Raw genomic sequence first — 27,760 nt, 5'->3', positions numbered from 1 at the left:
ATAAAACAATCTTGCCAAAAGTTAGAAAACAAATAGCTACGATCTTTCAAACTTGGGGCGGGGGGGCAGTCCGTGTGGATTGAGTTATCAGAAAGGAGACATAGGTATTAAGCTGGATTTTGAATGAGACTGTGGAGAATATCTTTCATGCTGGAGAATAGTAGATGATGAGGTTAGAAAAAAATAAATAAATAAATAACTGGCTTAGGGGAAGCTCCATGCCAGCAGAAGGAGATCTTTGTTTAACATCTTTATTGGAGCATAATTGCTTTACAGTGTTGTGTTAGTGTCTGCTTTATAACAAAGTGAATCAGCTATATGCATACGTATATCCCCATATCCCCTCCCTCTTGCATCTCCCTCCCACCCTCCTTATCCCACCCCTCTAGGTGGTCGCAAAGCACGGAGCTCATCTCCCTGTGTCATGCAGCCAACAGAAGGAGGTTTTGGGTTTTTTGGGGGTTTTCTTGTTTCTTTTTTATCTTTTTTTAACATCTTTACTGGGGTATAATTGCTTTACAATGGTGTGTTAGTTTCTGCTTTATAACAAAGTGAATCAGTTATACATATACGTATGTTTCCATATCTCTTCCCTCTTGCGTCTCCCTCCCTCCCACCCTCCCTATGCCATCCCTCTAGGTGGTCACAAAGCACTGAGCTGATCTCCCTGTGCTATGCGGCTGCTTCCCACTAGCTAGCTATTTTATGTTTGGTAGTGTATATATGTCCACGCCTCTCTCTCGCTTTGTCACAGCTCACCCTTCCCCCTCCCCATATCCTCAAGTCCGTTCTCTAGTAGGTCTGTGTCTTTATTCCTGTCTTACCCCTAGGTTCTTCATGACATTTTTTTTCTTAAATTCCATATATATGTGTTAGCATACGGTATTTGTCTTTCTCTTTCTGACTTACTTCACTCTGTATGACAGACTCTAGGTCTATTGTGGCACATACATACAATGGAATATTACTCAGCCATAATCAGAAGGAGTTTTAACCTAATCTTCTGAGCAAACAGGAACTGGAGGTCTTGAGCAAGAAAATAGCACAGAGTCTTTGCAAACCCTTATCTGGCCAAAGTGTGGGCTGAGCATTGGAGGAGGAGAGTGGAGTTAGAGAACCCAGTAAGAAGACCATCGCCACAATCCAAGGCATCTCAGGAGAGAACTTTCCGATCTCCATTTATCTCGGGCTCCCCGATTACAACTTACAGGGATATAGTGGAAACGACAGATACTGTTTTTAGTTCTTTGATGTTGCTCTGTTCCTGGATTCAAAATTGGCTCAGCAGCTGCGCCACTTTCCTTTATAGCCCAAATCTCCTGCCCCGAGACACTACTGTTTCCAGGTGAAATTGAGGTTACTTCCTTTAGTGCCTGGAACACTTCCACCTTTCCCCCAACAGAACCCCCAGGGAAATAAGTTCTGTTTTGTCAGACTTGTCACTTGGGCACTGAATTTAAATCATAGCATTTCAAAAATAGGCCACAACCATAAAGAGAAAAGCAAAGCAAAACAGCACAGACATAGTTTGCCAAATGCCATATTTGTATTGGGATCTGCTGCCAACTCCCCACATCTTTTTTCACTCCGTCTAGCTCGAAATGGCTTGAGACCAAATCTCAACTTTAGCTAAGTTAATTAAACAGTGTTCAGGAGTTAACCTTTAAAAAAAGTTAATTTAAGCAAGAGCACACTGGATCCAATAGGTTAGTGTGTGCAGCGTATTTAAATCAATGTAATTTTAGTGAAACAAAAAGAACATACTTCTACAACAGTTTCTTGTTTTGAGAAATTTTTATAGCGGTTTTATTTCCTATCTTAGTGTTTTATTTACATTCTTTGTATAACTGTATCTTAGAGTATACTGAATTAATGTGGTTTCAAATATTTTTTTAATGTGGGGTGAGTTAATAATGTTAATCAATAAAAGCCATTTTAGTGATTTTTGTGGGGAAAAAATTATATATGGCCAGAAGATGTTTTTCAGGGTGATAAGTGTATTCAGTGTAATTTCTTTGTTCAGATACAGAAAGCGGTTCTCAGTTTTAGGATGCATTGTACAAACACAACTTTTTATTAATATCTGGTATGTACATCCCTTATCATAAGGGCAATGGTAAAATAGTATTCCTAAAGAAAAAACATGACAGAAGGTTAATTACAGTAATATTCTCTTGCGATCTAGAGTAATAATAACTTTTGAGAATTACTGGAAACTGGAAGCTAAATAAAGCAATCCAAGCAGCCTTTAAAAACAAAATCGATGTGTAGAAATAAAAGGCATTCATCAGGAAGGTGGCAATTTCTTGTTCTATTTGAGGGGGATGGAATGACCACACATGAGATATATGAATTAACTCAATCACATAAAGTTCTTCATGATTCGGGCAAACTCCAAATTGGGTTTGTCTAATTCGTTAGAACCTGGATTCTCTCAAAAGCCACCTTTGGCCCAATCAAGTCTTTCCAAAGCCCATGAGATTTTCCCGTTAAACCTCTCCTTCCTTTCTGTAATCCTTTTTCTTTGAATTCCATACGCATTCCTTGGAAAGGGAGATAGCAGTGAAACTCTCACCACTTCTCCACAGGGAGCCAGGTGAGGGATTATGGAGATGTGCAAAACGGACTCACCTTCCTGGCCTTGGCTGCTCAAACCACTCTCAAATCTACGGCAGTGGGCTGACCAGGACCTCCATTAGTCTCTGCCTGAGATGCCTGAAGGGTCCCCTGCTGCCCACAAAACCAGGAAAGTTACAAGGAATGCAAATCTATAAGGGACCCTGTCAGGGTAGTCTTCTTGGAGGCATCTTTCCAATTTCCCCATCCAGTGTCATGGCAAGGGCACTCTGTGACAGATATCAAAGGGAAATGATAAGACGGCAGGAAGAAAGCAGTCCAAGAGACTGAAAAACATTAGATAACATAAAATGGGAACTTTTGCAAAAAAGGAGAGTCACATGGTGTTTCCTTGCAGGGACACCAACCCAGTTCATATTTCCTTTATTTCTCTGCACAGCACCCTGCCAACAAGAAATGAATGATATGTTTTTTAAAAATTAATCTGGTACATTTCAGATAACAACCACATTCAATTCAAGTCAACAAAGATTGATTAAATGTAGGAAATTTACTAAGGGTAAGAAATTCAGACACTGAGATGTTATAGCCAGTCTCACCCTTGATGAAGTTATTACCAAGGTGCAAGAAGAAGTAGACAACCTGAGTGTAAGGTAAGTACCATAGGACAAGTACATGAAGAAGAAAGAGAAAGAGGTCACACCTGGCTTCCTGAAAGATGTAGCCTTTAAAACGAATATTGAAACTTAGAGAGGATTTAAACAGGTAGAGATGGATGAATGGGAAGGGAGTGCTCCCACCTCAGGAGAACGTGAACAGAAGACTGAACATGCACAGGAACACTTTCATTTGGCCGGAGCCTGAGAGAAGTGGGGTAAGCTGAGAAGTAGACAGGGATCCTATTCTAGAAGGCTTTGAATGTCAGGTTTAGAGATCTGGACTCTCCTCTCTAGAGCTGGGGAGCCATGCATGTTTTTGAGCAAGGGAGTTTACCTAAGAGCTGTGCTTTAGAGCAATCATTCTGGAAATGGATTGTATGATGAACTGGAAGAAAAGACTAGAGTGGTTCAACAAGGTAGGAGACCACAACAACAGTCTGGGTGAGAGGTCCTGGGATGGAGTCCCTTAGTTATTAGGGACTAAAAGGTAAAAGAGCTACCTCCACCTTTAATGTAACAAGGGCAAGCCAGCTCAAGCATGGCCGTCTCCATTCAGAAAGGCTCTCACCAACTTCCTGGGTGACATGCAGGGCTCTCTGGAGCAGAGCTGCCCCGACCATCGGCGGAGGAGCACCGGAAGTTCTGCAGCATTTGCTTCCTTCCCTTTTCCACTTGTGCAAGCATCTCTGGTTGCCTACTCTGTTCTGTTCAGCTCTGGGATAGGAAGTTCCTAGGGCTCTGAAGTCAGTTGGCATCCTACATCGGTACAACCAACCTGCTACTTCTCTCCCCACTCCACCACAGAAACCAGAGCGCCAGGCTTTCGGTGTTGGTGCTACCTTCATAGTTTAGGTTTTGGTGAAAAGAGAACTTATCTTTATGTCATAAGCTCAAAAAGCAAAAAAACAAAAAAAAAAAGACCCAACTTAAGTATAATGCTGTCTTTATTTCCTAATTCTAAAATTTAGTCAAAGAATAAAACTAATTTTTTTAATCATGCAAAGTTTGAAAAGTAGAAGTATTACGGGAAAGGGACTTTCTAATACATAAAAACCTGTATGCATTTTCTCTTTGTCTTATATTTGCTAATTTTTGTTTGTTTGTTTGTTTGTTTTGTTTTTTTGCGGTACGCGGGCCTCTCACTGTTGTGGCCTCTCCCATTGCGGAGCACAGGCTCCAGACGCGCAGGCTCAGCGGCCATGGCTCACGGGCCTATACGCTCCGTGGCATGTGGGATCTTCCCGGACCGGGGCACGAACCCGTGTCCCCTGCATCGGCAGGCGTACTCTCAACCACTGAGCCACCGGGGAAGCCCTATTTGCTAGTTTTTAATCTTAGTAGTTTCCCTGTTGCAAGAATACAAAGACAGGGTAAAGAAAAAAATGTAATAACCTCTTCCGTCACCAGCATTAACAGCCTAATGTGTACCTTCCACATCTTTCCCCAAGTCCTTGCTGATATATCAAAATATAGATACAGATATAGGAGGCTACACTGTTATCTCCAAGGTGAGATATTACTATTTCCCTTTCTTGGTATTTGCAAGGACAATAATATATTGAGGACATCCCCCAGGTCACTAGCTATAGGCTTAACTCATTTCTTTTCATAGCTATGTGATGCTCCACGATATGGATAGATCATAATATACTCCCCTGTGGCTGCGCATTCAGGTTGTTTCTAATTGGTGGCACAGCAAACAGCCTCTATCAGTGTCCATCCTGGCCAGTGCATTTCACAGAAGAGTGCTACCAGAGGGGAAAGCATTTTCTGAGGACCTACTACAGGCTATTTTTATGAAATATGCAGAAGAAATGTGTGACAGTCCCTCCCTCAGAGAATGCCAAATATAGCTGAGGAAGTAAGCCTAGCCCACACAGAACAATTAAACCGTGTAAGACGGGACTGAGCCACGTTCTACAGACTTCACACAAGTGGATGCCAGGTTTTCCTCCAGCACAACGATAGCTCGGTGGTCCCTTTAGCCCTAACATTCTAGGAAGCTTCTCTGATTCAGAAAAGGGGGAAACAGGAAAGGCTAAGAAATCAAGGCGGTATCTGCAGAGGAGGCAGTACTTGGCCAAGGCCTGAGAACAGTTTAGATGGATGGAGAAAAAGCAATTGTATCCCAGAGACAAATGAGCCAGGGTACAGCACTGACTTGAGCCATGTATATGCTCAGGAGAGTGACAGTAAGCAGGCCCTTCTCTAGGTCACTGCATTTCCAAACATGCCCTCTCGTATTGCTCTACGCCCACCCAGCCTCTGCTTAAAGACATAAAAAAATCCCAAGTTTAGCTGCCACAGGGCACTACACTAACATTGATTTAAATGTACTACTTCCAGCCAGCGTAAGCTTGAAAATACTCCCCAGGTCTCTTCTCTCCCCATCCTCTACACACCCCTCCCCAGCCCTGCACATGCACACACACACACCCCACGTTGTTCCGTGCCCTGTAAACAACAGCAGTTGTTTAAACTGTTCCTGTCCATCTGGGAAAGAACATGAGTAACATGGAAGAAAGTAATAATGAAGTTGAAGTGACTGTAGTGTAACCAAAAAACTGAGCTCTTTTGAGAATCAAAAACCCTATTAAAAATGCTGTTATATTGGGCTTCCCTGGTGGCACAGTGGTTGAGAGTCCGCCTGCCGATGCAGGGGACACGGATTCGTGACCCGGTCCGGGAAGATCCCACATGCCGTGGAGCAGCTGGGCCCGTGAGCCATGGCCGCTGAGCCTGCGCGTCCGGAGCCTGTGCTCCGCAACGGGAGAGGCCACAACAGTGAGAGGCCCATGTAGCGAAAAAAAAAAAAAAATGCTGTTATTGATAAACTGACCACTACACTGTCAGTCTTTGACTCTATGCTACACTGCTACGTTTGCAACTTACCAAGTTCATCTAAATATAAAATATATCTAATACCATGTTTTAAATTTTATCATATTGGTAACTAAGATTTGAGAGTTCCATGTGTATGCCAGATAGGTATTATGCCTTGATACTGAATATGAGTGGCTCTGTGACACAATTTTGCAAATGAATTCAGCATACGTAAATTAATGTCCCTTTCATCTCAAAGTCTTGAGATTTAAAAGTTACAAGCAATTTTTAACGGAGGTGGAGCCACAGGGAAATCTACAATTTTCTTTGTTTTCACTACCCTTCCCGGTCTACAATTAGCTTTGAACATATTTTTTTAAACTTTAGGAAAACAAGATTCACTCCCAGGATGTTAACTTGAATGCCAAGTTCAAAGACATAATCTTGACAGCCATAGCACAGAAAATAAGGGTTTTTAACAAGGAGAGGGAATTATTGAGTTTAAATAAAACCTAACTTGCTGTGTGTTTCTATTTAGCAGTAGGAAAAAAAAACAAAAAAAGCCCTTGACCTCCACTGTACCAGCCCATCCACAAAGACAACTGAGTGAGGTCTGAGTCTGGGTACCAGCGAGGCAGCCAGTGTCCTGATGCCTCCTATGGCCCGAATGACGGTAACTGAGGTGGTGTCTTTCTTGGTGCCTCCACACTCCCTTCTCCTCACCAACACTCTCCCTGACATTGGCACTAAATGCTATGGAGACCTCATGAGTGTCTTTGGAGATGAAATCTAGATTTGGGAATCTGCCCTGCACATCTAACATCAAAACTTTTCGCAACCGTTACCCAGTTACCACATTATGCTCCAGTGGTTTAAAAGGCACCATATGATCATGGTTCTTTAGAGATCACAGTCCCGCTGTCCCAGCCGAGGAGGACTTTTGGCTGCCCTTCTTCCTCCCAGGGATAGAACTGGGCTTGGCCAAAGGCAGTAAAACCAGGGTTTCGTGTGACAGACACGGCCTGCCCAGACGTGCTGAAGCCTGTTCCCTCTTTTACAGACTCTGAGTACCTTTGGCATGTGCGACTACATTTGACTTCTTGGATCATGACCAATCAAAAATGTCGAAACGAGGTCACTGAGGGAAGTAGAAAAATTATCTGAGAAGCCAGAGGCCTGGTTTTGCTTTGTCTCTGGCGAGTAGGTGTTATAAAACTAGGCCAAGTCATAAGGCTAACAGAAACCTCTGCTTCCTCACCAGAAACAAATGGGTTCAAAACAATCAACTCCCAAAGAACAAGAAGGGGAAGACCAGATTTTACGAGGCAAAAAATCCACCGAGGGGGTTCAGTTGATGGTAAGCTCACTTTGCCAATGGACCATGTTGCTCACAGCTGGGGAAGTAGCAGGACCAGTCTGCTTGGAACTAACTGGTCAGGGTACTGGGACAGTCAATAGTGTGGAGTTCTCAAGTGCTTCTTCTTTTTTTTTTTTTTAAAGACCTACATCATGGGTGCAGAAGAAATTTGGCTAATGAGTGATAGCTGGGTTGCATATCAGAATCTCCTGGGAAAGTGGGTCACACCCCAATGAGCCTGATGCAGTAAGTCAGAAATGGAAATCCTAGCAAAAGCACTTGAAAAGGCTTTACAGGCAACTTATATGTGCTCCTCAAACACGCAGGACTGAATCTGATCCTTCGTATCAATACCTTAGAAATAGCACACCTTTGACCCCATAATCGCACTTCAAGGAAGCCATCCTACAAAAATAACTAGATATGCACACAATTTTTATATAGAGATATTAATAACACCAATATTCATGAGAGCAAAAGTTCGAAAGGAACCAGTGTAAAAGCTAGGGAAATTATTAAATAAGTTACAAAACATAAGGCCCAAAACGATATACAAATGGGTACCATGCACACAAAAAGAAGCTCAACGTCGTTAGTCATCAGAGAAATACAAAACAAAACCACAGCGGGACACCACTTCAGACACACTAGGATGGCTAGAGCAAAATAAAACAAAAAGTAAGCGTTTGTGAGAATGTGGAGAAACTGGAACATGGCTGATGGGAGTACGAAATGGTGTAACCACCGTGGAAACTAACCTGGAGGCTCCTCAGTAAGGTAAACATAGAACTCCTATATGACCTGGAAGTTCCATTCCGGGATGTATTCTCAAAAGAATTGAAAATGGGCATTCAAATAAAAACGTGTACACAAATGTTCATAGCAGCACTATTCCAATAGCCAAAAGGTGGAAATAATCCAAATCCATCAACTGGTGAATAGATAGGCAAAATGCAGTATAGCCGTAAAATGGAATATTATTCAGCCATAAAAAGGAATGACATATAGTGATAGATCGTACAACATGGACAAACCTTGAAAATATCACGCTAAGTGAAAGGAGCCACAAAGGTCACACGTTGTATGATTCCATTTATATGAAATATCTGGACTAAGCAAATACAAACAGAGAATAAGCAGATCAGTGGTTGTCAGGGACTGGGAAGAAGAGGGAATGAAAGTGACTGCTTGACGGAGACGGGGCTTCCTTTTGGAAATGTTCTGGAATGGGTTGTGGGGTTAGCGGCACACTGCAAATGCCACTGAACTGTACACTTTAAAAAGGTTGCTCCCTGGTGGCCTAGTGGTTAGGATTCAGCCCTTCCCTGCCGTGGCCCAGGTTCAATCCCTGGTCGGGGAGCTGAGATCCCATAAGCCGCATGGCACGGCCACAAAAATAAAAATAAATAAAATAAAATGGTTTAAATGGTACATTTTATTCATGTTATGTGTATTTTACCACCATCAGAAAAAGGCACAATACATAAAACAGCATCTTTTAGTTATTAAAATTGATCTTGTGAGGGAATTTAATGAGATGCGGAAAATATGGAAAAAGCACTCTATGAAACTACTTCTAGTGTGATCCCAGCTTCACAATATAGAAATATGCACAGAAGAACAAGCGCTGGAAGGAACTGGAAGGAACTGGAAGGAACTGGAAGGAACTGGAAGCGCTGGAAGGAACTGTATAAAATTGTCACACAGGGTATGTGGACAGATACATTTTCTGTCTTACATTTTTCCATAATTTCCCAAATTTCCTATTGTTTTTATTATTAAATATCATTCAATTATTATTAAATATTATTCTTATAATCATAAAAATAAATAACTTTTTTAAAAAATGAGACCACTTGACACTCTGGAGCACAGATAGGAAAAGGTAACAGGAGTAACGAAAGGTCTGAAAAACCCATGATGTAATGATTTAATTAGCGGGGGTGAGACAAAACTATGGAGTGTTTGAGAGTGCAACAATCTGGAGACCTTACATCCCACCCAAAGCTGGAAATGCGGCTCCAGATCTTTTGAGTTTTCAAGAGATGCTAGAGCTCCAGACTTTTTGGCAAATGCCCTGATTTTTCAACGTTGGAAACTTATTCAGTATTTTTCAAACACCCCAGGCCAAACAAAACACATCTGTGGACCGGATGTAGCCCACAGGCGCCAGTCAGCAAACTCCAGTTTATAGGAACAGGAATGTTTAGCCTGGAAAAGAAAAACCTTTGAAGGGACATGGTAGTAACTTCAAATATCTGAAGAATGGCTATGGGAAGACGTGTGAACTTAATCCATTTGTCTCTAGGAGGCAGACCCAGAACTAAAGGCTAGGTGTCATTTGGAAGCAGAATTAGGCCCAGTAGATAAGTGAGGGTTTCTAACATTCAAGGAGCTGCCCGACAGCAAACAGAGCTCCAAAATGCACTGAGCTGCCCATCCTCGAGGTGTTCCAGCAAGGGCTATGTAAGTGGGATTCCTGTTATTGGTCACAAGTTGGACTAGGTCAAAGGTTCCCAATCATGGCTGAGTACCAGCAATCTGAAAAAAATACAGATTCCTGGACCCCATCCCAGAACCATGGGGTGAGGCCCCGGAGTGTGTACTTTTAAAAGGTGTCTTAGCCACCTGGCAGATGGTTTAGAACCACCGCCGTGAACCTGACTCTGATGCGGGAATTCTATGACTAATCCATGGCTTGACCTAGCTGGCAAGGAAGGCGGGGAGGGACGGAAGGAAGGAAGAACAACTTACTGGAGCTCATTACAGGACAGGCTCTGTGCTAAATGCTTTCTTATGTCATCTCATGGAATTTTCACAACGATTGCTGGAGGTCAGAAGCGATGTCCTCCATCCCATTTCCCAGAGAGAGAAACCGAGGCTTGGGGAATTTGAGTATGATCCAAGTTAACTGCTAGTTACTGAGAAGATCTTTCCGGCTCTGATTCACATACTAGTTGAACTCCACCACAGTGCCCTCTTCCACCAGCTCAACAAACATCTCTCAGTTGCCCCTGAGGAGCCAGGCAGGGCAATGGCTGAGGGGATTCAGCAATGATTAAGACACAGTCCCCAGCCTCAGGAAGCTTTGGCATCCAGCAAGGCAGAAAAGTAAGCAATTACATCCCAGTGAGAACTAGGGGGTCACACGAGAGGGGTACCCAACCCAGCCTTGAGTTATCAGGGAAGGCTTCCAGGAGGAGGTAACATCAAACCCAGAGTCCTAAGGTGACCAGACAAAAGGGATTCCAGGCTGAGGGTGCAACATCTACAGAGGCCCAGAGGCCAGCGGGAGCCTAGCACGTGTGGGGAAATGCGAGCAGTTCACGGTGGCTAGAGAAAAGGATGCAAGGAAAGGAGTGGCAAGACTTGGGGCTGGCCAAGTGGGCAGGGTAGAGCCCCAAGCACTTGTGTGCCACGCTAAGACTTCATCATTTGTCCTCAGGGAAACAGAAAGGGTTGAGGCTTAACACAAAGGAGTGATATATTCAGAATCACATCTTAACAAAGATCCGACTGGCTGTGGTGTGGAAACAGACTGGCAGAGCAGGACTCAAAAGAGCAAATTGTAGGACAGCTCTTAAAGTATGATCTCTATTATATAACAAAACAGAATAAGAGATTTCTGTATATAAACACATACAGCTATTTGCAGAAAGAAGTCTGGCAGGATGCACACCAGACAGAGCAGGGGGACCACACGGAAGACTGGGGCAATAATTTCAGCTAAGAGGGGATGGTCATCCTTACAAAGATGGTGGCAGGGCAGATGCTGTGAAGCAGAGAGATGACTGTGCCCCTTCCTTCCTCCTGCCCCCTTCCTTCCTTCTTTCTGTAAACAATATTACAGAGCCCTGGCTATGTACTGGCCACTCTGCCAGAGCTAGATGTACAAGGATGGGCAAAAACAAACACAGTCTTGCTGACGTGGAGTTCACCCTCTGCCGGGCAAAAGATGCTTGTGGAAGTATTTTCTAAAGTATTAAATAATATACAAAAAGTAGACTGGTTGAGTATGTTATCAATAATAATATAATAGTTACAGGACATTAGGGGGCTGCCTTCTCCCTCCTCCATCATCAATTCTGAAAGAGTCATTAAGTATAAGAGCCCCGTAAGATAACCCTAAACAGCTATATCCTCAGCAAGCCAGTACTCTTCAGCATTATGTTTCTAATATTCATACGCGAGAATGTAAAGCAGACTGCCTACTCTCGGTGTATTTCATTCATGCGAAGTTAAGAAGAACTTACCCCCATTTTAATACATCGTTCCTTGAACAGAAATGATCGACGAGGAAAAAAATGGGAATGGCATATTAAATCAATAAATCAGAAGCATTATTAACAATTTACTAAATGTGGCCTCATACTAAATTAAATGAACACCCTTCTTGTTGTATTCGGGATAGATGCTAGGTGGTCTGGGAACAAGTTTGGAGTTATCCAAAAACAGACCACGGAACAAGCCACCAGAGAGTCACAACTTGTGTGTATGTGTGTGTGGGGGGGGTTGTCTGAAGGTTCTCCCCACTCAGGGCCTTTCAGTTCTGGAGGGGACTCCCGGTGCTCTGACCCATGGTCTCCAGAAGTCTGCTCAGTCCCAGGTCACTGGTGAGGTCAGGACGCTCCTACCAGAGAGCCCTTGTGGTTTAAGTCACAGCCACGACATTCTGTTCATTCCTTTACTTGATTCCAGTACAAGAATGACCCTCGCTTAAACAGCTGTGCTTGTGGATGGCACATTAAGCTGCTTCTCTTTTAGAGGTGATTTTAATTTCTTTGTGTCTCCTCGGATGTCTCCTCTGATCTTTTAGCATTCTAGCAAGAAAAAAAGTACGTTATCAAATGAATGTGTTCCCTCCCCTCTCCCTTTTTAAATACCAGCTCAGGTAATTCACACCTAAGTCAGGTCACTGAGAAAGCCCTCTTGTAGTTTCTTCTTTTGCCATGATGATCTCTCATGCCTGTCATACATCTTTCCTTGGTCCACCAGCAAAGGAGCTCATATACTACTGGTTGGTAGTACTGAGTCAAAATCTGCTTTCCCAGAAATGTTACAGAAAGAAAGAACTGGTGCCCCATATGGTTGAATAATCCTAACCTTTGCATTTTAGAGGAAAACTAGGCAACATTTAGGCAAATTAGAGGAGAACAGAAATGAGGATGAGGTGTACATTCCCTGGGTACTTATGAGCCTGCCTCCAAGCAGAATCAGCTTATAAAAAATATATCAGACTCCTAAAAGTAAGATGTTAAAGTCCCCCTCCCCCTTTTATACACTATACAGCAAGGAAAGAGGAAGAGGAGATGCCAAATGGTGATGGGAGTTTTGTTGCTATTATTGGATTATCGTTGCACAGTACTCTTGGATAGTATTGATAAACTTTAAAAAATTTGCTTTCTTCAAACGTTCTAAATATATATTTTACTCTGGAGGATGTTCAAAGAGATGCTCAAGATTTGTTAAGTATTTTAGATATTTTCTCAGTAACTCCACAGAAGAGCCTCAAAACCAAAGTATGAACTAAACCTGCCTGCAGTTACCCTAGCGGAGAACACTTGGTACCAGTAACCACCCACAGACACGCCAACAGTGCAGAAAAAAATGGAGGTCAGAGAGAGCTGGCCAGTTTCTCCTAAATTCACGGAAAAACTTATCTGAGTATCCACCCCACCTCTCCTCCCACCCTGGGGAAGAAAAGAGGATAAACAACACTTGGGGGAAGAGCTGTTAGCCCTTCGACTTTCAACATCCAAAGACTGGTTCAGTTTCCCAGTGGGAGAGGTGAGCAGGCAAAGCGAAGCCATGCCACACACCGGGTGCCTATTTTTCAAGAATGGCTTTCATTTTAATGTTTTCAAATGGGTTCTAATGGTAACCTTGGAGAAGAATAACCCGAAACCCCACATAAGTGACCCATCTTCTCCAGGCTGTTTTTCTGCTTCTCTCGGAACATAGTGTGATTCATCCATTAGGCTACCTGGAAAACAGGCATTTAGAATAAAGGCAAAGTGGATACAACAGCCAATACTACTAGAGGCAGCTCTTTGGTTTGCTTTGTGCTGTTCAAGTGATTCATGAATGCAATTCATTTCCTTGCCGATGGTTCACATGCTCACGGCTCTTTAGAGATGAAAAGGCAAGATCTTCTGAGTAGTTTCTCTGAATGAACCAAATCCTGATGCTGTTTATGGACCCCAGGATCCAAAAACCCTGACTTTATAAGAACTCTTAATTATTCATATGAATGGACCTCAAGAATAGGATAATTATGAAATCTACAGAAAATAAGTTTTAGTTGGCATCATGCTTCAGCCAGGCTAAATCATTACCAGAGTAAACCTGGCTTGCAAGTACCTTCTTTGATACCCCAACCGCACTCAACTGGGAGAGCAAATGAAGAGAGAAATGATGAAATGACTAATGTCTAGAGAGCTGGAGAGAGGCATGACAAATAATGTAGTCAGCACTGCACTTCCCTTCCTGTGCCTCTAGCAGACATCACTAATCAAGCATGACATGTTTTTCGATCTCAAATAGACACAACCTCAGAAGCTTTCTCAACACTCAAGTACCCCAGGCAATGATTAACAACCAAGAACAACAGTTGGCCTGTTTGTCACTCTGGTTTAAGAGAAAGCTAGACAATCCACTGGTGATAGACAAAGACAAAAAGTTGACCAGTCTTTTATTTAACTATTTTATTTTCCTCTAAGAAGTGGAATAGTTTATGGAAATCACCATGAAAAGCTAGAAAGAGTTAAACGCTAAAACTGTTACTTCTGATTTCTGTAAGATGAATAGATAAGCAAGCTGCCTCAGCACACAGCCCAAGAGGAGGACTAAGAATCAGGAGAACCAATTATCAGGGCAAGAGTTTTAGTCCAGTGCTTCCCTGGTGGCGCAGTGGTTGAGAATCTGCCTGCTAATGCAGGGGACACGGGTTCGAGCCCTGGTCTGGGAGGATCCCACATGCCGCGGAGCAACTAGGCCCGTGAGCCACAACTACTGAGCCTGCGTGTCTAGAGCCTGTGCTCCGCAACAAAAGAGGCCGCGATAGTGAGAGGCCCACGCACCGTGATGAAGAGTGGCCCCCGCTTGCCACAACTAGAGAAGGCCCTCGCACAGAAATGAAGACCCAACACAGCAAAAATAAATAAATTAATTAATAAGCTCCTACCCACAACATCTTCTTTAAAAAAAAAAAAAAGAGTTTTAGTCCAAGAGGGAGTGAAAACAGGGCTACAGCTACAAGGTGAGGATTGCAGGAGAGAGAGGCACGTTGGGGCCTCACTTGGGGGAACATGGGTAAAGCAGAAAACTGCTCAGAAACCATGGGAACCCACGCCTACTACCTGAAAGACTTCTCTTAGTAACAGAAATTCCCTTGAGTTAAAGTTTCCCCTTTAGGCTGAAATCACCTCTTAGCGAGTCAGATTATCATTTAGCCACATCTTATGGAGAATTATTTAGGTTTTTTTTTTCCCCTTGACTCTGAAATAGAGATCAGCAGTAAGGGGAGGATAAGTGTTTTCAATAGAGACAAGGAAAGAAAATAAATGTGATTTGGAGCCTCCTGAGAAGGGCTGCCCTGTACCCAAGACTGGGCTTGGGGACTGTAGAGCATCCGTGAGGGCACTTTTCAGTTGGCTACTACATGCCAAGCCCTTTGCGTACATCATCTTGCTTCTTCCTCATCACTAACAGTGAGTTATTATTAACATCATCCTTTTACAGATGAGGCAAATGAGGCTCAGAAATTTAAGTAACCTGACCAATGATACAAGGGTAGCAAGGGACTAAGGCTGGACCAGATCCTGATCTGTGCAGTTCCAACACTGGCGCCCTTCCCACTACACTGAGCTGCGTCCTTTGGAATGGCATCAAAGACACACTTGGCACACTCAGAAATTCTCCTTAAGGCTGATGCCTGTCTTACTGCATCGCCTTCTTCCAGAGATTAAGGAAGGAAATTCTCCTCTTATAAGATAGGTCTTAAAAGAGAAGGATTGCCCACCTGTTGGAACATCTTGTCTTGGAGAGATTAGGGTGCCAGGACTATGCGGACTGGAATGGCATGTGTCCTCTTCCTTCGGCTCAAATATCATTCCTCCCGCATGGAGAGATGCAGCTTCAAAGGAGGTCAGAAACAGAAGCTGAGCATGGCCTCAGCTCCACGTAGAGAAGAATGAAAGGGTCAAGGGACAAATGTCTTCCTGCAGCCTCTGATGCAGCAGAAAGCAACCAGGATGGACTCTGCTCTGGTCTGTGTTGTAGCCTATGAGCTAATCCTGGCCTGCTCCATCAGTGGGTTCACCTAGGGACTACAGACACCCCGTCACATGCAGGAGGCTCCACTGCATGCCTGGATGCCAAGAGAGGGTGTCGGGCCAGGGGGACGGTGGCCCCTTCTCTAAAGGAGGCAGATGCCTCCCATTCTGATGTCACGAAGCTGGCCACAGCCGCTCTCCATCCCTCTTCACATGCCTCATTCCCACACTATTCGCGCCCAGGATTCTGATGGGCCACAGGATCTGCCCTTTGAGCAGGTCCAAGGAAACCCGGGATTAATGTCCGCAGCGCTTGTGGACCGGGCAGGCATGCACGAGGGGTGACACAAGGAGCAGAGCACCTCCGGCGCCAGTGATAACACAGGGGGCAGCTGGGGGCAGCAGGGACCAGGGAGGGAGGGCAACCAACATGCACTGCGTGTGCTTCTTACATCTCAAACAACTGCACCAAGGAGCCAGGGTTCAGCCAGGCCTGTTTCAACTCTTCCTCCAAAGTCCTCGTAACAGAAGACAAGAGTGAACGTATCCCTCTGGCTGTCTGCCTCAAAAACAATTTAACTTAAACTTCGTGTAGGGGGCTTCCCTGGTGGCGCAGTGGTTGAGAATCTGCCTGCCAATGCAGGGGACACAGGTTCGAGCCCTGGTCTGGGAAGATCCCACATGCCGCGGAGCAACTAGGTCCATGAGCCACAACAACTGAGCCTGCGCGTCTGGAGCCTGTGCTCTGCAACAAGGGAGGCCGCGACAGTGAGAGGCCCGCGCACCGCGATGAAGAGTGGCCCCCGCCCGCCGCAACTAGAGAAAGCCCTCGCACAGAAACGAAGACCCAGAAATAAATAAATAAAATTTTTAAAAAACTTCGTGTAAATTTTGTAGTCTATACCTTAAGATATCCATGCTTGTTTCAATGTAAAAATAATGTTTTTAGGTGACTGACAAAAACAATTAACTGCCTGGGAAGATAAATCATGTTAATCCTGTGGATTATGTGGACCCTGGCATACCCTGAGGCATCCATCCTGGCGTCCATCTTGAGGGACACAAGAATCTTGGACCAAGTCAGGGCCACACGGTCCTGCTGCCCCACCCCACCATGAGATTCTCCTTCTTTACCAACTTTGGAGGGTCCAGGTGTTCATTTAGAAGGACTGGAGGTTATAAACCATAACTCAGATAAGAAGAATAGTGAGAGACAGCAAGCAGGAGACGACATGGCACAAGGAAGCCCCAAGAAAGGTGAACAGCAAGAGAGCCAAAGGAACACACACAATGGGGACCCAATCACTTTGCCCTCTTCTCCAGGTGTGCAACCGTCACTCTAATGATGAAGGATCAGTAATCACAAGTCAACTCTCATGCACAGGAATGTGCTTCGTTGAGTCTGCTTCTCTATCATATACACACGTACACACGTGCGCACACACACACACACACACACACACACACACAGTCTACCACCACCACTTCGAGAGAAGCAGAGGAGATATGACAGGTATGCAGATCCTGAGACTGAAGAGCTGGACTGAGGAGTTGCTGGTGCCAGTGGACACAGAAGATGCCAGAGATCAGGCGGTACTTGAGCTGAGTTTGAAACCAGGTAGGTAGTGATGCAGTGAGAGCACACCGGCATCAGACAGGAAGGTCAACTGGCCTCTGAGGTTGGTTATTATGTCAGTAGCCGTGTAAGCTTAGGTAACGGATAGCTCTCAAAGAAACCACGTTCATCATACAGTCCCAAATCAAGAACCCCAAATAAGCATTTTCTGCACCAAATATTTAGTCCTTATAGGTGTAACGATTATCTAGTCAGTCCACTGTTGTCTAGGCAAAGGCACACTCTCAAGGACCTACCAAGACCATAAGTTCCAGAAGAGCAGGGATGGTCACCACTGTGTCCCTAAGTCCTAGCACGTAGTAGGCTCTCAATAAATCTCTGCTCACTGAATGTAGGGAAAGGAAAGTTATAGTATTATTATAGGTTAGTTGCAAAGTAACACATTCCTTCCTCCTTCCTCTTCTACTCTGCTTTCATAGTGTGTACTGAACAATAAGGTCACTGGAAGGTGTCACAGAAGAACTTCTCCATGGGTAAAAATTCTGCATCATGGCAACTGCTGTGGTGTCAAGTCACACATGCTTTCTCTCAAAAGAATTCAATAACACCTACCATGAGGGAGGGAGACAGACAGACAGACACACGCACCAGCCAACCCACTCAATGACCTCACGCCCCAGGGTAAGGAAGAGAAGGCAACATCATTCGTCAGCTCCCTCAGTCAGTCTCATCCCAGTGAGTTCCTCCCAGTGTGGACATCTCAGACCTGAGCGGGATCCTGGTGGGAAATATATTCTTCATACAAGTCGGCCCTTACACTCAAGCCAACTGCTTGTCTGGTGCTCAAAGAAACAGCAGTGAATTCCAACTCTGCAGGCAAAACTGGCTGTGTTGGCCTCCAAGGTGGGGCCTTCCAAAGAGACTCTCAAGGGTAATTTTGATTTTACATGACTTCTGCCTCCTATACACACTCACAAATCTAGCCACTTGGTAAGCCCTGATCGATACATCACCCACAACAAGAGTAGGCTGAATACGGAGTACCTTCCACAGGAGAGGACTGGACATCTGCTTCTACGAGTGGTCTATAAAAAGAAGGGCTAATAATATAGACAATTTTTTTTTTTTTTTTTTTTTGGCGGTACACGGGCCTCTCACTGTTGTGGCCTCTCCCGTTGCGGAGCACAGGCTCCGGACGTGCAGGCTCAGCGGCCATGGCTCACGGGCCCAGCCACTCCGCGGCATGTGGGATCCTCCTGGACCGGGGCACGAACCCGCGTCCCCTGCATCGGCAGGCGGACTCTCAACCACTGCGCCACCAGGGAAACCCCTAGACAATATTATTTTTGGCATGGGTTAGGATTCAGTACATTTTCTTCCAACCAGTTTTCTGGTTTTTCTAAGATGAACCAAAATAATATCTGCATGGTGACTACTCCACAGCAAGCCTATTTGGAATTTTTCTGCATTTCTTCTAACTGATTTCAGCACATGTTATTTTAAAACTTCTTTTAAATATATTAAACACATTTAACCTTAGCTAAAATAAATCTGGCTAATTAAATGATATAAAGAACAGCTCATTAGCAGAGCACTGGTAAATATTTCTCTACTCCAGCTAAGCAAGGCTTATTATACACTTGAGCACTATGCAATCTTATGATGCCACAATTATCAGCCGTAGATGCTAAGCCTCAGCATAAAAATCTGTTATTAAGCAAATAATGGAATTGGGCCCGTACATTGCTAAGCTTTTGGCGACTGGTTCATACGATCTTTTAATGGTCAATTGAAATCAACTGTAAGTTTTCATAAACAAGACAATTCCAGCACTTCTAATGATCTGTTTTAATAGACTTTTTGAGTAAACAAACTTAGGACACTTTCATTCCTAAGTAAAGAAACATATCTCAACCACAGCCACTTTAAGAGATTAAATGCTTGTATCTTTGGGAGTACAGAATCTTTCCTAAAGCATATTTTAGGTTTTTTTAATACTATGTAAGTGTTAGGATCACATTAAAGCAATCCACATCACTTTAGGGGACAAAGAATCATAGACTAAGATGGAGGTTACAGCTGAAGGGTTCACTTGAATGCGCTGCACGTATCTTCACATCCTTTATTCCTGTAATTCTTGTGGGAAAATGCCCTAAGGAAACAATCAGGGATGAGCACAAAGATTTATGTTCGACATGTTGATTGGGGCGTTGTTTATTACAGAAAATAATTGGAATCTTCTTAATAATCTTAGGGATATAATGAAATAAAATATGGCACACATCCAAATGGTAGAATACTAGGCAGCTATCAAAAATTATATTTCAAAGAATTTTTAAAGACTTGGAGAAATATCTGTTATATAAGATTGAGAAAAAAGGTAAACAAAACAATATCCAAGCCCTGGCACACGGCATACATGCAAAAAGCATTTTGTCACACTAAGTAGCACATACAATGAAATAGCAAGCCTATATTTTAAAGTACATATACACATAAACAAGTATAAAGAAAACAGGAAAAATATCAACAAGTCGATAGTATTTCTCTTAGTGATTAGATTACAGATGAGTTATTTTCTCCTTTTTTTCTTTTTCTCATGTGTATATTCTAAATTTACAGTTAATATCCATCACTGATATACTTGAGAGAGAAAAGAAACATTATACACCCTAAACATGAAAACAGATGTCTAAATGAAATTGCAATTTAAATGTAATTTTTGAAGAGTGACTAGAACACAGAAGCCCAGTGACATCAACAGCTACAGCAGAAGCAAAGCCTCAGACCAGAGATCAGGGCTGCTTCTCCCTAGATGGATGCTCCAAGTCAGGCCAAACCAGAATTCAGGGACTAGAATAACCAACAGCTATATTTAAAAAGCAAGTTGAGGGGCTTCCCTGGTGGCGCAGTGGTTGGGAGTCCGCAGGGGACGCGGGTTCGTGCCCCGGTCTGGGAAGATCCCACATGCCGCGGAGCGGCTGGGCCCGTGAGCCATGGCCACCGAGCCTGCGCGTCCGGAGCCTGTGCTCCGCAACGGGAGAGGCCACAACAGTGAGAGGCCCGCGTACCGCAAAAAAAAAAAAAAAAAAAAAAAAAAAAGCAAGTTGATACGTCATCATTAGTTTTGCATCAGAACTTTCTATGTTGGGGTGATATATTAAATCTAAGCAAAATGTGATAGCTTATTTCACTCTGTTCACTGAAAAACACTAAGAAGTAAATAGCTCCAGTTTTTCAACTGAAGCTTTTTCTCGCTTTTGAGTGAGAAAAGGCCATTTTGTCTGGCATCAGCTGGACTACAGAAACCTCAGGTTTGGGCAGCACAAGGGTCTCCTGGTGCCGGGGTTAAACTAATACCTCAGTTTAACACTTGAAAGGGGAAAGTGTGAGGCAGTGAATCCACAGTTTCCAATTTAACCCATCCCTAAAAGACACAGATTAGAGAACATCTCCCCAAATAATTATGATGGCCTCACATGGCTTCAATTAATAGAAAGAAACATGTCTATGTACTGTTAATGAGGAAGAAACATACTCCTGGTTGACCAAGTATCTGAAAAAAATATCTGGTACTTTAAAAGATACATATTAAGCCCTGTTACTAAGTAGCCATTTAATTAAAGTAAATGTCTCAACATAAATCCTACTGGCAAGGGGCATGCAGTTTTAGAAATCAACCTGCAATTAGGTCTTTGGTCCTAATTATGTGACAACAAACAGAGAGATCCTAAGAGCCAAGACATATTGAAGGTATTTTAAAAGCCTTAAACTTTTGTGTCAGGATTTATGAGGCTGTTTCCTCCACACTGCGGTCTCAATTTGTATTTAAATTCACAATCTTGATTAATAGTAGCACACACCGGTTCTCTGACAAGCAGCTAGGGTGTAGAGGAAAGAACACAAAAAGTCACGCAGACTTGGGTTCAAGGATTTGTTCAGCCCCCTGCCGCCTCTGAAACTTCACCCCTTGTTGCCTGTTTCTTTATTCCTAAAACCGAGAGGAAATCACCTAGCTCTTCTGGCTGTAACTCACGTGAAGGTACAGAGCACAAAATCATCCTTCAAAATATAGTGTGTCTGGTATCGTTCTCAAAAACTACTGTCCTGATCTGGAAGTAATCTACAAGAATGGTACTTCCACTCAACAGAGAAGATGAGTTGATACTTCACCCTGAAAGTCTCTCACTTGGGCAGAAACACACTATTTCCTTGGCTCATCCTATAAGTGACCCAACAAATTTCTGAGGCTTACCTACTGTGAACTATTCGATGCCCTCCAAAGGATCAGTGTCACTGCAGGGAAAATCCGGGACCTTTTTTAGTCTGTCCTACCTCCCTCCAATTTTAGGAACCGTCCCTCCTAAATCCATGATTCCAATGAAATTTTTCATTAAAACATTTCCCTCAGCTGTCCTCACCACCAGGGCAAGCACATGACGCAGGCTGACCAGTGAGAGTTCTTTTTAGAAATTGATTTGGATCCTGGGAGGAGAACAAGGGTGACCTCTCTCTAAGACACTGAGCAAAGGCACGTTTCACCGTCTTCCTCTTGCCCTTCTCTAACTGGAAGACAGTAGACATCCCATTCTGCCTAACATCGCCTCACACAAAACTATCTTTTCTTGCTTTTTTCCAGCAGAAAAGCATTGCTGTCATCACAAGCATCAACTTCTAGGAAACACTACCTTACTGCCCTGAAATAGCATGAAATCTAAGGCAGCCAGTGTCTAGTGTAAGCAAGCACACTGATAGAAAAACAACCAACCAAAATCACTCTTGACTGAAAAAAAAAAAAAAAAGACACCATCACAAATAAAAAGGCAGAGCTGGCTGATCTGTAAAAACTCCCATGCCTAAGATAAAGAAGTGATGACTATTTTCTCATCACTGCCAAGTGAGCCTGGCTTTGCTGATGAATAGAGATCATTTCATTTTCTTTCCACTTTTTTCGTGGCCCAATTATCTTCCACATTACTAGGTTATCTAGATAATCACCATTACCTCCTGTTTCCTGACTGATCCATATACTTTTCCGTAAAAACCCATAAAGAAGCAGAGAAAAATCCAGGGTGCCAGATATGATGTAAATACCACCAGGACTTCATTCAAAGGCTCTAAAACCATGCAGAGATACAGATTTTCACTAAGGTTGGATGGCTCCCCAAACAGACTTCAATAGGGGAACACATTAGTGTTCTTTAATACAGAAAATATTAGTGTCATTCCAGCCCACCAAACTTCAAGTGACTCAACCAGAGAAAGTCTAGTACTTGCTTAAATGACATAACAGACTCTCCTGCAGAGAGGCAGCAAAAGTATCACACTCGACTCTGTACCTCAGAGATACTTGAAATTGTTGTGTAAAACAATTGAGAAATTAAGCAACAGGAAAACAGGCAGATAACAAGTCCAGAGAGCGTATTTTCCACTTTCGGACAGAGCAATAATGGTTCTGAATCATTCACCTGCTCTTCCTCTAGGTGCACCCTTGAGACTTTTAACCTTTGAGGTAATAAACATATGATAGGGTTATTTAACCACTGTGGGGTCCAGTTTTTTCATCTGTTAAATGAGCAGGTTGGATGGCTTGGGTTTTGGGGTTTTTCTAACATCTTTATTGGAGTATAATCGCTTTACAATGGTGTGTTCGTTTCTGCTGTATAACAAAGTGAATCAGCTATATATATACATATATCCCCATATCCCCTCCCTCTTGCGTTTCCCTCCCACCCTCCCTATCCCACCCCTCTAGGTGGTCACAAAGCACGGAGCTGATCTCCCTGTGCTATGCGGCTGCCTCCCACTAGCTATCTATTTTACATTTGGTTGGCTTAGGGTTTTTTTTTGAGGTTTGTTTTGTTTTGTTTTTTAGGTCTTTTCCACATCTAAAGAGTCTACAGTTCAACTCAAAACACATTTCCCACAGAGTTTCCAGAAAAACATCTGAGTAATTGTCCCCAAAGGAAAAAAATATTTAGCAACAAAGCCCTCCACTCCTAGACTAAAATATTCCCTCTGCTTCCTATGGATGGATAAAATAAGATTAGCAATAGCATGAGGGTTTAGGTTATAAATAAGAAAATTTACAGGCAGAGTTAAAACACAAGAATGAGAAGGAAAGAATCATTCTTGAGATCAGGACACCAGAAGAGGAAGGATTCTTATTTGCTTGGGATACTTTAAAAGAGATCCTGTAAAATGGCAGAGACATAGAAAGATTATCCTATAAATGAAAACATAAAAAAGACATTTGAATAGAAGGAACGAAAAATGTTTACTGAGATGATCCTTCTCCAACACTCCTTCCCCTGAAAAATTCCCCAGAGCAGGAGTCTGCCTTCTTTCTGAGGCCACTATCCCAGTCCTCGTGTCCACCCTCCATCCTCCGGGGGTATCTAAAATACCAGTGGGACTCACTGCTATTCCCGGCCACCTTTCTTGAACTCAGCTATACCACACCCCTTCACTCTGCACACACGGTACAGGGCATTTGAGAGCCAAAGTGGACTATTTTCCTGAATTTTCCCATCTTCACACCCTTGCTCAAGCTGATCAATTTACTTTGAGAACTTTTCTTTTAACTGCTCCCAAGCCAATAACCACAGTTCAGTAGCCAGCTTCTCCATGAAATCACCTGGGACCCATCCCACAGTACACTCCCACCTCCCACATGAATCTGTCACATACGGAAGGAAACTTGTACTTCTGAAACTTAAAAAAGAAATGATGAGAAGTTAAACATTGGGTGTCCAAGGAATAAAATGAAAAAAAAAGTTTCCTGAAGCCCTTTTAGACTTCCCAGTACAGGGGGGCCCATAAAGTCACTTTTTAAAAGTGTACAGTTCTGGGCTTCCCTGGTGGCGCAGTGGCTGAGAGTCCGCCTGCCGATGCAGGGGACACGGGTTCATGCCCCGGTCTGGGAAGATCCCACATGCCGTGGAGCGGCTGGGCCCGTGAGCCATGGCCACTGAGCCTGCGCGTCCGGAGCCTGTGCTTCACAACGGGAGAGGCCACAACAGTGAGAGGCCCACGTACTGCAAAAAATAAATAAAGTGTACAGTTCTGTGGCATTAAGTACATCCACGCTGCTTTACAACCATCACTACCATCCGTCTCCAAAACGTAACATTTTTGCTTAAACTAGTTTGAGAGGGATTTCTGTCACTTGCATCCAACAAAATCCTGACTAATAAATAAATGCAGAGTATAGAGTGATAAATACAAGAAATTCATAAAGGATATGAGGGTTTTTTAAAAAACAATGAATAAAACAAAATTTTCTGGCACTGTGAAAGCAAATGGGACCCTGATTATTCTCGAAAATAATCAGAGTCTGGGAAGACCAGAAGACAATTAACCAAATGGATCATGTAGTGTAAATCGCTAAAAAGAATATTCTTTGCTTTTATATATGTAATAGGAGAAAGCACTAACACAAAAAGGAAGCTTGCATCTCATCTCCCAAGGGAAGATATTCTACAGAGGAAATTAGAATCAGGCCAAACAGACAAATCTCCTAAAGCAGGGAAAAGCCTTAGAGAATATGGAAGGAAGGAACGAAAGAGAGTAAAAGCTTAGCAGAAAAGACTCCCTTTATTTTAACAAGCTTTAGAAAGCTGCCCTGTTTACTGTCCTTACCTACACAAATAATTGTGTAGGTAAGAAACAGGAGGAACCTAAGTGCCCATTATCGGATGAATGGATAAAGAAGATGTGGCACATATATACAATGGAATATTACTCAGCCATGAAAAGAAACGAAATTGAGCTATTTGTATTGAGGTGGATAGACCTAGAGTCTGTCATACAGAGTGAAGTAAGTCAGAAAGAAAAAGACAAATACCGTATGCTAACACATATATATGGAATTTAAGAAAAAAAATGTCATGAAGAACCTAGGGGTAAGGCAGGAATAAAGACGCAGACCTCCTAGAGAATGGACTTGAGGTTATGGGGAGGGGGAAGGGTGAGCAGTGACAGGGCGAGAGAGAGTCATGGACATATACACACTAACAAACGTAGTAAGGTAGATAGCTAGTGGGAAGCAGCCGCATGGCACAAGGATATTGGCTCGGTGCTTTGTGACAGCCTGGAGGGGTGGGATAGGGAGGGTGGGAGGGAGGGAGACGCAAGAGGGAAGACATATGGGAACATATGTTTATGTATGACTGATTCACTTTGTTATAAAGCAGAAACTAACACACCATTGTAGAGCAATTATACCCCAATAAAGATGTTAAAAAAAAAAAAAAAAAAAGAAACAGGAGGAATATTCCAGGAGCACTTTTCTTCATGTCAGCATAAAAGTCAGTGCTGTATAAATTACTTTGAAATTAATGTACTTGTACAAGATACTTGTTTTCTTTACTATTCTTAAACTGTGACATACTTAAAGCATACGAAACAATTTAGATAATTACAGACCTACTAACCAGTTTAAGAAGTGAAACATAACAGATGTTAAGTAAAGCCCCACACCCATCACCCATCTTCCACTCCACAGTAAACCACTACCCTGATATCGGTAGTCATCAATCCCATACACGTTTTAAAATATTTACTGGGTGTGTTTATAACCATGAACAACATAATGTTTTAAAGGTTTATGTGGAGTCACAGTATCCATATACTCCTGAAGCTTGCCTTTTCCGTTCAATATAATGTTTTGGAGATTTACTTATGTTGGTGCTCATAGTTCTACTTAATCCATTTTTACACCTGTATAGTATTCCACTGCATGAAAAATAACCACTCTAGTTCTCCATTTCAGTTAGGTTTGTTTCCAGTTTGTCTGTTTTTCATTACAAACAATGCTGTGGTGAACATTCTTGTACTTGTTTCCTTAAACACAGATCCAAGGGTTTCCTATGGGTATAGACCCAGGAATGGAATCGCTAGGTTGTAGGGTGTACACAGCTTCAACTTGACCATCTCCAAATTACTCTCCAAATGGTTGTAACACTTTACACTCCCAGAAGCAGTATTGTGAGAGTTTCTGTGTACCTACAGCCTCTCCAACGTTTGTTATTTTCAGATTTTAATTCTTGTAAATCTGATGGTTATGTCTACTTGTATGTTTCCACTTATTACTTATACAACAAATGCACGCTTCCCCTTATTACTTATAAAACAAATAAGTTTTTGAATTCCAAAAAAAATTTTTAAAGAAAAAAGTCTGATGAACGAATAAATCTATGACTCTACAAATGTGTAAGCAAGCCCCCCAAAGTGGGGGATGCACCTCCACATGTGTAATAGACTGCATGTAGGAAAAGAATTTTCTATCTGTATTTATGAAATATTGGCTTCTGAGATATTGATTACAACTAGAGAAAGGATCTTGGTCCCTTAAACTGCTCCCTGAGCACATTCTGCATTCTAGAAGGCAACTCATCCTAGGCTTCAACAGGCAGAGTACAAGAAACACCACCACCACCACTGTCATTGCTCTGAGGGAAGTGGTTCTCCATGGCTTAAATCCTGAACATAGTTTAAAGAGAATTAAGGGGGAGAAAAAACTGAATAAATGAAAAAGGAAGGAGAACAAACAGGAAAATCAGTTTCAACACACTGTATGCACAATTGGCATTTTCCTCCTTATAAACATATTAATTTTAATCTGAAACACTATATATATAAAGTTGCATAATCTTTTGGGTATTAAAACCAAAATCTGTAAATCAACTCTAGTCCAATTAAAACAAAACAAAACAAATTCTACTTTTCTGAGCTGATCCCAAAGGGCAGTTCTGGAAAAGGAGCAGAAGGAGATGGTCTTGAGATGAGTTCTTCAGAACCTAAGATAATAATTCACAATTTTCATAGCAGTCTAGCTACTTAGCAAGCATAATGAGAACTTTCTACAGTTTAAGTCCCCAAAATTCTGTGATATACAGCATAGAGAAATGGTTTATGAGTTGGGCCTTGGAAGCCAGGTGACCTGAGTTCAAATCTCAGCCCTGCTGCATATTAACCATGACCTTGGATAAATTATTTAGCATCTTTTCTCATTTGTAAGGTGAGGATAATAATAGTATCTACCTTGTAATAGTTGTTAGGGAATTAGAAGTTAGAATAGGAATTGGCACCTAAGTGGGCAAAAAAAAAAAAAATTAGTTGTTATTATATTCTAGTCTCATTTTTTAAATAAAAAAAAAGTTATCTATTAAGAGTAGATATCTAAGGGCTTCCCTGTTGGCGCAGTGGTTGAGAGTCCGCCTGCCGATGCAGGGTACGCGGGTTCGTGCTCCGGTCCGGGAAGATCCCACATGCCGCGGAGCAGCCGGGCCCGTGAGCCATGGCCGCTGAGCCTGCGCGTCCGGAGCCTGTGCTCCACAACGGGAGAGCCCACAACAGTGAGAGGCCCACGTACCACAAAAAAAAAAAAAAAAAGTATATCTCTAAGAACCAAATCACTTTGCTGTACAGCAGAAATTAACAGAATATTGTAAATCAACTATACTTATTTTTTTTAAAAAAAGTAGATATCTAA

The 27,760-nt window shown here is 42.7% G+C and overlaps 1 protein-coding gene across 1 annotated transcript in view; it reads right to left on the bottom strand.

Moving 5' to 3' along the window:
* ANKRD44 (ankyrin repeat domain 44) overlaps positions 1-27,760 on the bottom strand; it is a 316,658-nt gene that overhangs the window by 200,817 nt on the left and 88,081 nt on the right. The window lies entirely within an intron of this gene.

The sequence above is a fragment of the Grampus griseus genome, assembly GCF_964374135.1.
Source record: "Grampus griseus genome assembly, chromosome: 7".
NCBI classification, from domain to species: Eukaryota; Metazoa; Chordata; class Mammalia; order Artiodactyla; family Delphinidae; genus Grampus; species Grampus griseus.
Note: the sequence above shows the minus strand (reverse complement) of the source record. Positions and strands in the feature narration are given on the sequence as shown.